The sequence below is a fragment of the Oratosquilla oratoria genome, chromosome 31 (assembly GCF_046742065.1).
Source record: "Oratosquilla oratoria isolate Oo_2021 chromosome 31, ASM4674206v1, whole genome shotgun sequence".
In the NCBI taxonomy this organism is placed as follows: domain Eukaryota; kingdom Metazoa; phylum Arthropoda; class Malacostraca; order Stomatopoda; family Squillidae; genus Oratosquilla; species Oratosquilla oratoria.
In genome coordinates, this window is record NC_134807.1 from 436,603 (window position 1) to 448,115 (window position 11,513).

At 38.3% G+C, this 11,513-nt stretch overlaps 1 protein-coding gene across 1 annotated transcript in view; it reads right to left on the reverse strand.

Annotated features, from left to right (window-relative positions):
* Positions 1–6,368, reverse strand: part of LOC143041689 (uncharacterized) — a 33,734-nt gene extending 27,366 nt beyond the window's left edge. The window contains exon 1 of the mRNA XM_076213695.1: positions 5,737–6,368. The gene's annotated coding sequence lies outside the window, so the exon portion shown is untranslated. The remainder of the gene's footprint in view (positions 1–5,736) is intronic.
* Positions 6,369–11,513: the final 5,145 nt, after the last annotated feature.

Here is an 11,513-nt window from a genome sequence, read left to right on the forward strand (position 1 = left end):
GGTTGAATAAAATCTCCTGGCGGCAGAACAGAACGAAATTACAGTCCATCAATGAGAAAAGGGCGGGGAGGAGCCTACTACGCCAGGAGGTGCCGAGTAGCTGCTGCGGCCGAAGCCGTCACCATTTCCCCATGATGTGCTTTAGGGGCTAATGGGGGGCAGGTAACAATTACTGCTGGGAATTGAAAAGGGGTGCGGGATTCGAACTCACAACTGAGCGGACCCGAGACCTACACGCTTCCGATTACGCCACCAGCACACAAAGTTCCATATCATCTTAACCTTGATGATGGAATGGGTGGGAATGATTTTATGCCTTTTTCTTTTTGGCTACCCCCCTTGTAAGGGGGAAAAAGCCTTGGTATATGTATGTATGTATCTTAACCTTGAAGAGATTATCCTATATAAAGCTAGTTATAGTTTACCATTACTATCCTTTATTGGATTTTAGAAATGTAAACACACAGTGAGATCACTAACTTGCTGTGACTCGGTCGAAACTAGATTATTCTCCAATATCCGCACTTTCAAGCCCACGACTTCTGGCCCATTTTTAGGTTCAAACTGGTTCCCAGAGGAGCACGTGTATCGCGTGAATGCTTCGCAGGACCGTTACCAAGGGTTACCATAAGCATGAAGGAATTATTACCAACTTAATGGTGATGCCTGGTCGCAGTAGGCAGGTCAAGAATTAGACCTAAGCACAAGTGTGGATTTTGTAAGGTTCTTTAGGCAGGCTTTTACGAGACGCAGGGGGATAATCTAAAATGCAAGATATTTTTCATCTCTTCTAGTCATATTTCGTCTTTATTTGAATTTCTTTGAGTTTTTCCTCGCCGTCCTCCTCTTCTCCAATGACCACAGCCATCTTGGATTGGCATCCACCCTGCGCAGTGAAATTTCTTATGCACGCGTCGTTTCTGGCACATCATTATCATAATAATCAACAGCATCGTCATTATCACAGATAAATATAGTACGATATACATATGCAAAAGAGATGTCAACATAAAAAGACCTATTGGTCCCTACGGGGCTGCTTGGGAATTGAAGGGGGTACTGGAAACAATGGAGACCGTTAAGAACAAATGACTTCGGTGCATCAACTCACGATGCTGAGAAAAAAGTGAGATTGAGATTAGACTCCATATATTTTCTAGATGTATACATTTAGGTTATATCTTTTTATTCTTATAACTAAGAGAGATGGGAGGATACTAGGAAAGAAGAGGAAAGGGGTGGGGAAAGGAGATAGAGTGTGAGAACGAAGGAAAGAGACAAGAGATGAAAGAAGACTTGTGTGGATAGTCTTCCCTCTCCTTGACCTTTTCCCTCTCTTCCTTCCCTCCCCCCTCCTTGATCTTACGTCTGCTCTAAGCCTTATCCTGTCCTTTTTTACATATTCACCCCTGAAGGAGCATTTTGACATTTTCCATTTTTTATTTCATTTTTTATTTTGAAGATTGACGACCTCCACACTCGGTGGGTTTAGTGTTCGCGTTTTCTCCCCCATTTTAACCTCACCTTGTGGTAGAAGTGTGATGGAAATTTTTGTCTGTTCACCCGGCATGCATCGACCAATCGAGAGCATGACTGGCTCAAATGGCGCGTGTCTCAACTGTCGTCGTCACTTGTGTTACAAATAAAATAAAATCAAGTCTATCTCATCTGACGATACTGTTAACACTGGAAAAATCGTTCGAGTTGCCGGAAAGAAACGGATGAAACCAAATGTCTGCGACCGGTTTCTGCGGGAAACTGGTCTAACCGGTGGAACACCTGCCTCGAGATGCGACATGACGTCACTTCTGTCACAAACAGTTGCAGTCTCTTCTTCATTTTTCCCTCTTTTCTTTCCTACTTATTTCCTTTTCTTTCCTTTCTGTACTTCCTCTCCTCTCCCAAATGCCTAGTTGCAGCTTCTTCCTCTGTCGTCCTTTTCTTTCTTTTCAACACCTTTCTTTTTTTTTCTTCCGAAAATACTAATTTTGCGCTTAACCGTAGGACTAGATGGGAAACGCAGACACATGCTTATCCTCAAACAGATGACAGAGAGACTGGTTACGCTGGACTCATGATTATAATGATTTAATAAATAAATATACTCTGTTCCTCATGTACGTGTGCAAATGAAAGATTAGATTTAGTAATATGAAGACTTAAAACGTAACGTCTGTCGATGCCACGTAATAAGAGCGCTACGTATGAGAAAGTATTATAAAACAATGTACACAAGTTCAAATACATATCCATGATGAATTAATATATTCCTGCACACAAATATATATTACACATACATATATATTATATACATGGTAAATGGACACTTGAATAGAGTACACATACATACACCCATTCCATGTATACATACGTGTTCATTATGTGTGTGTGCGTACGCGTGCGTCTGTTTGTATGTGTAAGTCCATTCTACGGATGGCCGTTATTATGAGATGCAGAGCCTGATATTTGAATTTTCCTAACGCCTAGGCGATTTCCAGACCTTCAACTTGCAAGTCATTCCCTGTGATTTTTTTTATATTAAATTAAAAGCAGTTTTGTCTGTAAACATTCATAATGATGTCATGACAAAACTTAAAGTCAGCATATCTTCCAATCTCGTTTGGTACAATGATTTTTTCTTTGATATAAAGAATAAGATTTAAACTGCTATTTCATTTTCTAATTCATTCGCAGAGGGCACCGTTCCACTCTACAAACAACTTTATTGGCCCCAAACCTTTCTCAGCGAGTTCCATGACTAAGCACGGAAAAGATAATTCTCTTGATTGAATTTCTCAGGAACCTACAAGTTATTTCTTCTTCTTTTTTTATTTTTTCTATTTGCTGAAAATGTCTGTAAGCACTCTTTTTCTTAAATGCGCTCGAAGTTACACTCTTAGGATGAAGATAAGATCCATCATCGTTTTGCAAACATAAAATCATGAAGATTAATTGTTTGACCAAATACTTTATGGACAAAATACTAAATTCTGAAGCTGAGTAACACTGATCACATTACCAATTCTTTTGTTAGACAATAGATCCTGCATTGATTCTATAGGAAACGAATTAATTTTATTATAGATCTTTCTATCAACTCTCTTGTATAGGGGAGAGGGGGCAATACGCCTTTTTTTAGTTACAAAAAGATTACTTTAAACTGCGGATGTATTCTCCTCCTGTAAAATATTAGCTCAGAGGTTAATCAGTTTCATTTCCTGCGCTTTTAATCTCATTGTAGAGATAAAGTGTTCCTTGCAGCTATACACCTACACGTTACGTGAAACAGCTACAGGATGACTAGGCTGTCTGATCTGTGACGTCTTTTTCAAGCACGTGACGGTTCACGTGCGTGTGCACCTGTATGATCGTGTATCCCTCTTGTTTAATCTCCTTTGTTCAAGTGTTTGCGCGTCTGTCTCGTGTGAATCAGATTCTGCACGGACAGGCGATCATCTGCCGTTCCGTGCGCGAGCTGACGGGATGTGCGAGTGTGTGAGCGCGGGTGCGTGCACACTTGTTCTTTCTCAGTTGAGCATTACAGGCCAGTGCCTCATCTTGCGATACAGTTTTGGTTATATTCATTTAAGTTTATAATACTTACTCATGCGTAGTCCTTCGCGTTTTCTTTGAAACCGTTTCTGCCGCCGATCCACTGATCTTCGTGCAGAATATTGTAATCATGATTTTTGTTATGAATTTGTATTTACGCAATCTATGTAGTAAACATCAATTTTCGGGTCCTTCCCTCTACTAGATATTTTTCTAGTGCCAGCTAGAACAATATATATAACAAAAACCACAGAGATACAAGTGTTAAAAGTGGACGGGGGCTTGCTCGAGGGTATTGTGGGTAATGTCGCCTTCGTGTGAGGTTTTAAAAACACGGCCCCCTAACCTATGATTCAAATTTATGATATTGATGATGAAACATATATTTCTTTAATTTCATATAAAGACAACACGACCCTCAGCTTCCAACAAGTATACATATATACGATTGTACATGTTGAGACATACTCCGACAGGTTGACCTGGGAAGGAAGAGAAAATTATAAAAGGCTTAATATGAGTTTATTCCTGACTAGTTTCGCAATAAACTTTCTCCTTTGATAAAGCTCATTACTAAACAAGTCAGGAATAAACTCGGATTAACAGATTCTTGTGCTTCCTCTTCCGATCCACGTCAACCTGTGTACGTGTGTGTGTCTTTGTGTGTGCGTGTAAAAGCGTTGATCTTTCCTTCCAATATTGTGCGAGTAGTTGCTAATGTTTGCGCTTGCTTCTCTTGCGCGACAGTGCCGTTACAGACATCACGTCTATTTCCTGCTTTCTCTTTCTTTTTGCTGATGGTCATCACAATTGTTCTCCTAAATCTGTTTTCGTCTTCTGCCATTTCAGCTAGTTTTCAGTTTCGAAATCTTGTTTTCACAGTGTGTGTGTGTGTGTGTGTGTGTGTGTGTGTGTGTGTGTGTGTGTGTGTGAGTGTGTGTGCGTATGTGTGTGCGCGAGCGCGCGTGTGTGATTCAGCATGGTCTTGGATGACGTGGTGAATTTGTAATAGACGGGTACAACCTCAGGGATAGAAATTTCATAACCCATATAATCCGATCTATGGGTAATGCTGTGACCTTACACTGCATGCATACACCCACACACACGTGATTATTTCCGTCATTTTTTCTACTCTCTTTAGTGACCTAAACACGATTATAAGGCCACCTCTCTTCTCTCCTCTAGTGATGGCAGGTCCAGTGCATTTAATCTCTCTTAGTACTTTTTATCTACAAGGCTGGAAACCAATTTCATCCCTGCTCTTCGTATTCACTCGTTCTTTTTTATAATTCATTAAAGAGCGAGATTATTCACAAATCTGTATATGCTGGCTTCAAAGACCACATATCCTCCTACTTTGTAGAAGAGACCATACAACCGTTGCGTGTGTGCACTTGCCTGCATTCGTGAATGTGTGCGCACGCGCGAGTAAATGTATTGCATAACATACTGTACACCCATCGCCCCCAAAGCAGATATAATCTAATGCCCAACATGTGTATAATCACCGCTTTGGATTATAGATTTGCGATGTGAAGTTCTTTAACAACCTCGCAAAATTATTTGTATCTATTATGAACCTAAAGACACTTCAGAGAATAAGGTTTAACACCAACCGCTGTAGTATTTACAAGTAAAACTAATTGTACACAACACGTTCCTCCGTTCACTCACACACAGCTTCCTCTAAACCAGCGGTTCTTAATCTTTTTCAGTGCCCTTAGTACCCCTTCATTAATGATCTCAGAAATTTTTCTCGTACCCCTATCCAATATAAATACAGTGTAAACAAATGAAAAGGATTAGTGATATAGACCATGTTGAAAAATTATTACATATATTCCATTACTGAACAAAGGTACGTTTTATATGAAATTGAAAATGTCAGTTAGTAGGCTACAAAGAATGCACACCATGCTTTCTCATAGTAAATATACAGTACCCCTTAGGGGTACAGGTAGCCCAGGTTAAGAACCTCTACACGAAGACGCACTCTTTATAAAAGAGTCAAGATTAAGGGAACGTCTGAAGGGGGTCTGGGTCGCTTAAAACCTCCTTCAAGCTCACCCTCCCCACCCCACCAAAAGTCTATACTCAACCAGAATTAAGTGAGTAAAGTGCGCCATTGTGTTGAGGAAGGTCAAGTCACGGTCACAAAACGTAGGAAATGCAATAACTCACCGGTTAGTAGGGGGGCTACAGTTATTGAGCAAAGCACGGGTCCAAGGAGTCCAAACGAACGCGTGAAATTAACGGTCAAACGGTCTATGTCGTATACGTGCCAACCAGCCAGTGACTTAATAGATGCGTTCACGGACAGTATTGAACTGTGAACATTCACGTTTTGGTCTCCTCACGCGGAAGAACTTCATCAAAACAAACACGAGATTATATATATATATTCCTTTAACCCGAGTGTCCTTAAGAATTTCTAACTCGCACTCTTGATGACGTTTCTCTGTGCAAATGCAATAGATATGCGTGGATTCACACGGAATATTTATCTATTCATCACATATAACGCCTGCTGATCTGCAATGTTTTTCTTTCGCCGGATCGTCACCATGCTGAAAAAATGTTTTTGATACTCGATCTTGTGAAGTACGCCAACGAGTGCGGCAATTACTGATCAGGTCTTCATTCTCTCAAAAGCCGTTAGGTCTCACCGAAGGTGATGGCTGTGAACACTTGCTAACCGTCGGAAGAAAACTTCCATTAACCAATATCTACTTCATAATACGTCTGTTCCGTTTTCGGACGCTGCACGTCCGTCCGCTTTGCTATTCGACGATGTATACACAGTAAATTTTGGTGGATCCTGTGGACTCGTGGAGCGTCGTCGGGTCGCGCGACGGTGGCGGACGTACGATATCTCGTTTCTTTCACAGTCTTCATTGGATATGTACAGTGTACGAAACTTTCAACTACATCGCTCATTATACATGCTGACTTGCATGGTCCAAACGAAAAGTTAGGAAGCAGTTGTCTAATAAGCATGGCAACTTCACCTGATAGGTGGACGAACCAACTGTAATGTTATGGAACTGGAAGCTTCTCGCTGGCTGTTTTTCCTTTCAGTTTTCAAATAAAATCTCCAGGATATCTTAATTCTGAGACATTTTTTAAATAAGGTTGTTTATCTTTAGAATATTCTACAAAATAGATACGAAATACTCTGAAACAGTAGCTTACTTTCTTCCTCATTTTCAACTATGTATTAGATATTCTCCTTTATATCAATGAGTCTCATATGGGTTCTTGGCTACATGCTTTATACAGCCAATATTTTAAGTTGTTTTGATACATCCCTAATGACCAAGTCAATCAGCTTTTAAGACAGAATAATGATCGTTTTCAACTTCTAATCTCCGTTCTACTGAGCTTGACTGACTACCTCTACCACTCAATTTCTATGGTGCGCTATTGTCCCCATTTACAGAAGCGTTGAATATATCCTAGAATATACTAATTAATTTGTATTCAACGTTTGTGTCCCCTGGTATTATGATGATATTATCAAGATATCTTATACAAGTGATGACTCTATTCTTTATTTGATCTCAGTAGTATCCCTGAAACAGTGTTTAATCTCTGATGTAGGACGGGGCAGCATGGCTTCCCCTGTGTTGCATTCTGCATTCAAATCTAGAACTTTAACTTGCCAAACTAAAGGAAAAGTTAGTTCCATTTGCACGAAATCAGGAAGCCAAGTCTTAAAGAAATAAAGTGCAACGTATTTCTATTTCCAACTCCAAAACAACAACTGACAAACCTCTAATTGAAGGTAATATGAGAGTAGCTAGGATAGCTATCACGTCATCGGCTTTTTTTTTTTTACTTTTGAAAATCGAAGGGTGACTCAGTATAGGAGTGTGTGTAGTCTTGGCCACACCAACGAAATGTGCATATATATGTAGGATATGTATGCACATCTTTGTGAATGCACCCTTTGCTAATATTAACAGTGGTATGAATCTGTTAAATCCACATCTATAAGAGAATTTAAAGGGGGTGGGGGTTGACACTCCACCAGCCGACGCAATTGGTATTGGCTGAGGTGGCTGTATAGGCGGCGCACAAGACCCTCAGATGTTGTCGGGGGCTCTCCCTCTCCTCAGAAAAGCAGTTGCGGGGCAGAGCTGTAGGTAGTGCTCGGGGGTGGCTTCAGAATGGCGGCAATGTTGACATCTTCGTTCTTTTTGCGTAGGATGGCTTTTTATTTGCCAGAAACAACGGTCTTCCAGCCTCAGTCGGAAGAGCAGAGTTTCTACTTTTCTAGGTGTAGAGCGAGAAAGTACAAGGGGCTCGTAGTCGGTGATTGCCCTGTACCACCTCGCCCTCTCTGATACATCTGCCTCCAGTCTGTGCTGGGGGAACCGTTGTACCTGGCTAAGAGCCCTGGTGCGTAGGCGCAACTGATTTCTGCTGAGAGGGACGACAACATCGACTTCAGGTCTTTGGCGCGCCGCTTCCGCTGCCGCGTCGGCCGGCTTCATTGCATGGACGGTGGTCCAAAGGATACCGTGTCGAGCTCATGTGCAGATGGTTGTGAGTTCGATTCTCGGGACCCATCGTTTGCTTCTTCTTGCGCTGGTTGCCGACGGGGAGGAGAACATAAGAACATAAGAATGAAGGAGACTGCAAGAGACCATAAGCCCTACACTGGGCAGCTCCGTATCCATCACCACCTGTCATCCCCATCTATAAAGTTGTCTAATCGTTTCTTAAAAGAACTGATAGTTTCAGCGCTTACTACATGGTTACTAAGTTTATTCCATTCGTCGACCACCCTATTAGTAAACCAATTCTTGCCTTGTGCGCCGCCTATGCAGCAACCCAAACATCGGCCTACAAGGCACTCGGCGGCTTACCGCAACTGACAGGGCTTGCCCTACCACGGGTTTCTTACTTCACAAGGGGGGGGGGGGCGGGCGCCGCCGCCCCCTCACTGGAGATCCATCTCAGCTGTGTCAATATTGAATGGACTGAATAACTTCAAACATTCATTCATTTAAACGTATAGATGAATGGATAAATACATGTATACACATACAGTACACAAACGCACGAAACCCAATCCAAATCCAGGCGAACAAAACGTATCAAACAGCAGACAATAGGCAAATATTTGAAAGCATTTTTTCTGAAAGGTTTGAAGAGTTAACGATCCCTTGATGAAACGTTTGTAAACAACGTTCATTGTTGAAGATTCGGTTCTGTTTAAACTGTTTGCCAGCGAGGGCGTTGTTATAGCCACAATTAGGTATTGTATCAATATATGCTATGATTTATGCAAATATGTTTATAATAATAATAATGATTATAGTAATAATAATAATAATTATAATAATAGTAATAGTAATAATAATAATAATAATAATAATAATAATAATAATAATAATAATAATAATAATAATGATAATAACAATAATGATAATGATAATAATAATAATAATAATAATGATAATAATAATAATAATAATAATAATAATAATAATAATAATAATCATGATAATAATAATAATAATAATAATAATGATAATAATAATAATGATAATAATAATAATAATAATAATAATAATAATGATGATAATAATAATAATAATAATAATAATGATAATAATAATAATAATAATAATAATAATAATAATAATAATAATAATAACAATAATAATAATAATAATAATAATAATAATGATAATGATAATAGTAATAACTGATAATAATGATGATGATAACTATACAATAGCAGTAATAATGATAATAACGATAATGACAATAATGAAAATAATTATTAAACTTTCTGTCTGTCAAACTTGTGTTGGTGAGAACAGAACCTCCGGATTATCTATTAAACCAAAAATTGACCTCTTTCGTGATATTGGCGTTCTTGATTTTGTTCCGAGTTATGTCAAACAATCTTCATTTCATTTAATTATTATTCATTAATATTATAATTTGTTTATGTATTTCTATTATTATTTTACTTTATCTTATCTCATTTTCCCTTATTCTATTTTGTTTTATTTTATTTTATTTTTTTATATTTTCTAATTTTTTATCGTTTCTTTATCTAAATTATTTTATTCTATCTATCTATTTATTTATTTTTTAAAGGGTGGTAAAGGGGCAATGAACTGAGATCCCTTTCCTGGACGGGGTACACCTCCTCACTGGAATGGACTCGCCCATCAATAACATCACGAAACAAAAATCGTGTGAATCTCTATATCTTGCTTAATAGGTTAAGACAGTGAAGAATTTCACTTGGACTCTAAGACCTGCAGGAAGTGCATGAAAACGTGCTGTATTGAACAATTATTACCACTGAGACTGGAGAGGTCATTACTATATTGAAAATAAAGAGAAAGAAGAGCTGGATCGTTTAAAGAAAAATAAAAAGAGAACTTTCTGGTGATGAACTTAGGTGCACCATTTTACAGACTCTCTCTCAATCACACACACACACACACATACATACACAAACGCGCGCACACGCACATGCATGCACGCACACAAACTCGCGAAGTCATGGGAACAAATTAGAAAAGGCGATCTGTCTGAAGGATATTAAGAAATAGTCGTCAGTACAAACGCGTCAAATAATGGAATAGTCTAAATGAGCAAGATGAAGGCAAAATTGAATAATGAATAGAAATAGACGGAACCCCAAGAGCGTAGCTACTTTCCTGTAAATACAATAAGGTAAAAACAGAGAAACGACATCTGCCTCTAGAGATAAGAAGTGTAAAAACAAAAACGAACAATATCGTTTTTTATCAGCAATACAGCAGTGTAAGAGGTCGTTTTCATAGTTTTATATTAACTATTAATTTATCTATTTATTCATCTATTGTAATTTATTTGTTTATTCATTTGTTTGTTATTTATTCATTTATTTATTTATTTACTCAATTATCAACCTAATGATTTATTTGTTTTATCTATTTATTTGTTATATTTCATTTATACATTTATCTATTCATTTATCTATCTATTTATGTATTCATTTATTTACTTATCTATTTATTGCATAAACATGCACTGCGTGCATCCAGGGAGTGTATGTCAGACGACACACTGGCAAAGGAGATTATTACACTTATCCTCTCACGGATAAGGCAGATGATAAGAAAACGTCAACTGCTTCCTCAAGTAGATTGACGAGGAGTAGAGGAATAGGATCGTTAAATCTTAGGCAGAATAAAGATCTGAAATGAGATGAGTTATCAAGTCACTCAGTCTTTATGTACTAACGGGCAACTGTTTTTCTTCTCTGTTAAACGACGTATTATTTCATTGTCAACACGATCCGATCCGATGTTCGAATCCATCAGCTTCCCTGTGACTTTGACTTGGCCCACAAGAGAGTTGTCCACGTATGAGTTATCTACTATATCAATTTCATGCAATTCAATACCTTAAGGGCTTTGGTGACACCCCCTACGGACCAGAATCGCACATTATGTTTTCATAATTGAAGACTAATCTTCACGCAAGGATGAATGTTGAACACTTTTTCGTTTCTAATGTCCCTCGTGAAAATCTCCTTTTACCACCTCCAAGATTCCATTTCGTCGTGATACCGTTTCCAACGATATCACTGGTTATTAAGGACGAAATATTAACATGAGAGGTTGATTAGTATGTAGATTAATACCACATTTTCACACATAGAGAAATTATATTTGTTCTTATCAGATTGTAAACTGTTAGAAAAGTAGCTGGGTTCTTTCGAAGGGCTGTCTGTGAACTTGTGCCATTCTGTTCGTTTCTTGAATTGTAGATAAGTATGTTTATCATTGATTTTCTACTTTAAATAACGTAAACGCTAAATTTATCCCTCTTATCTTCATTCTTCTTAAAGTTTTGATCCTAATTAGTTGAGGATAAATTCAAAATATTTTCTACTTTTAATGGAAACGAAACATAAATGTCTTAACTGCTAGGCTGCTTCT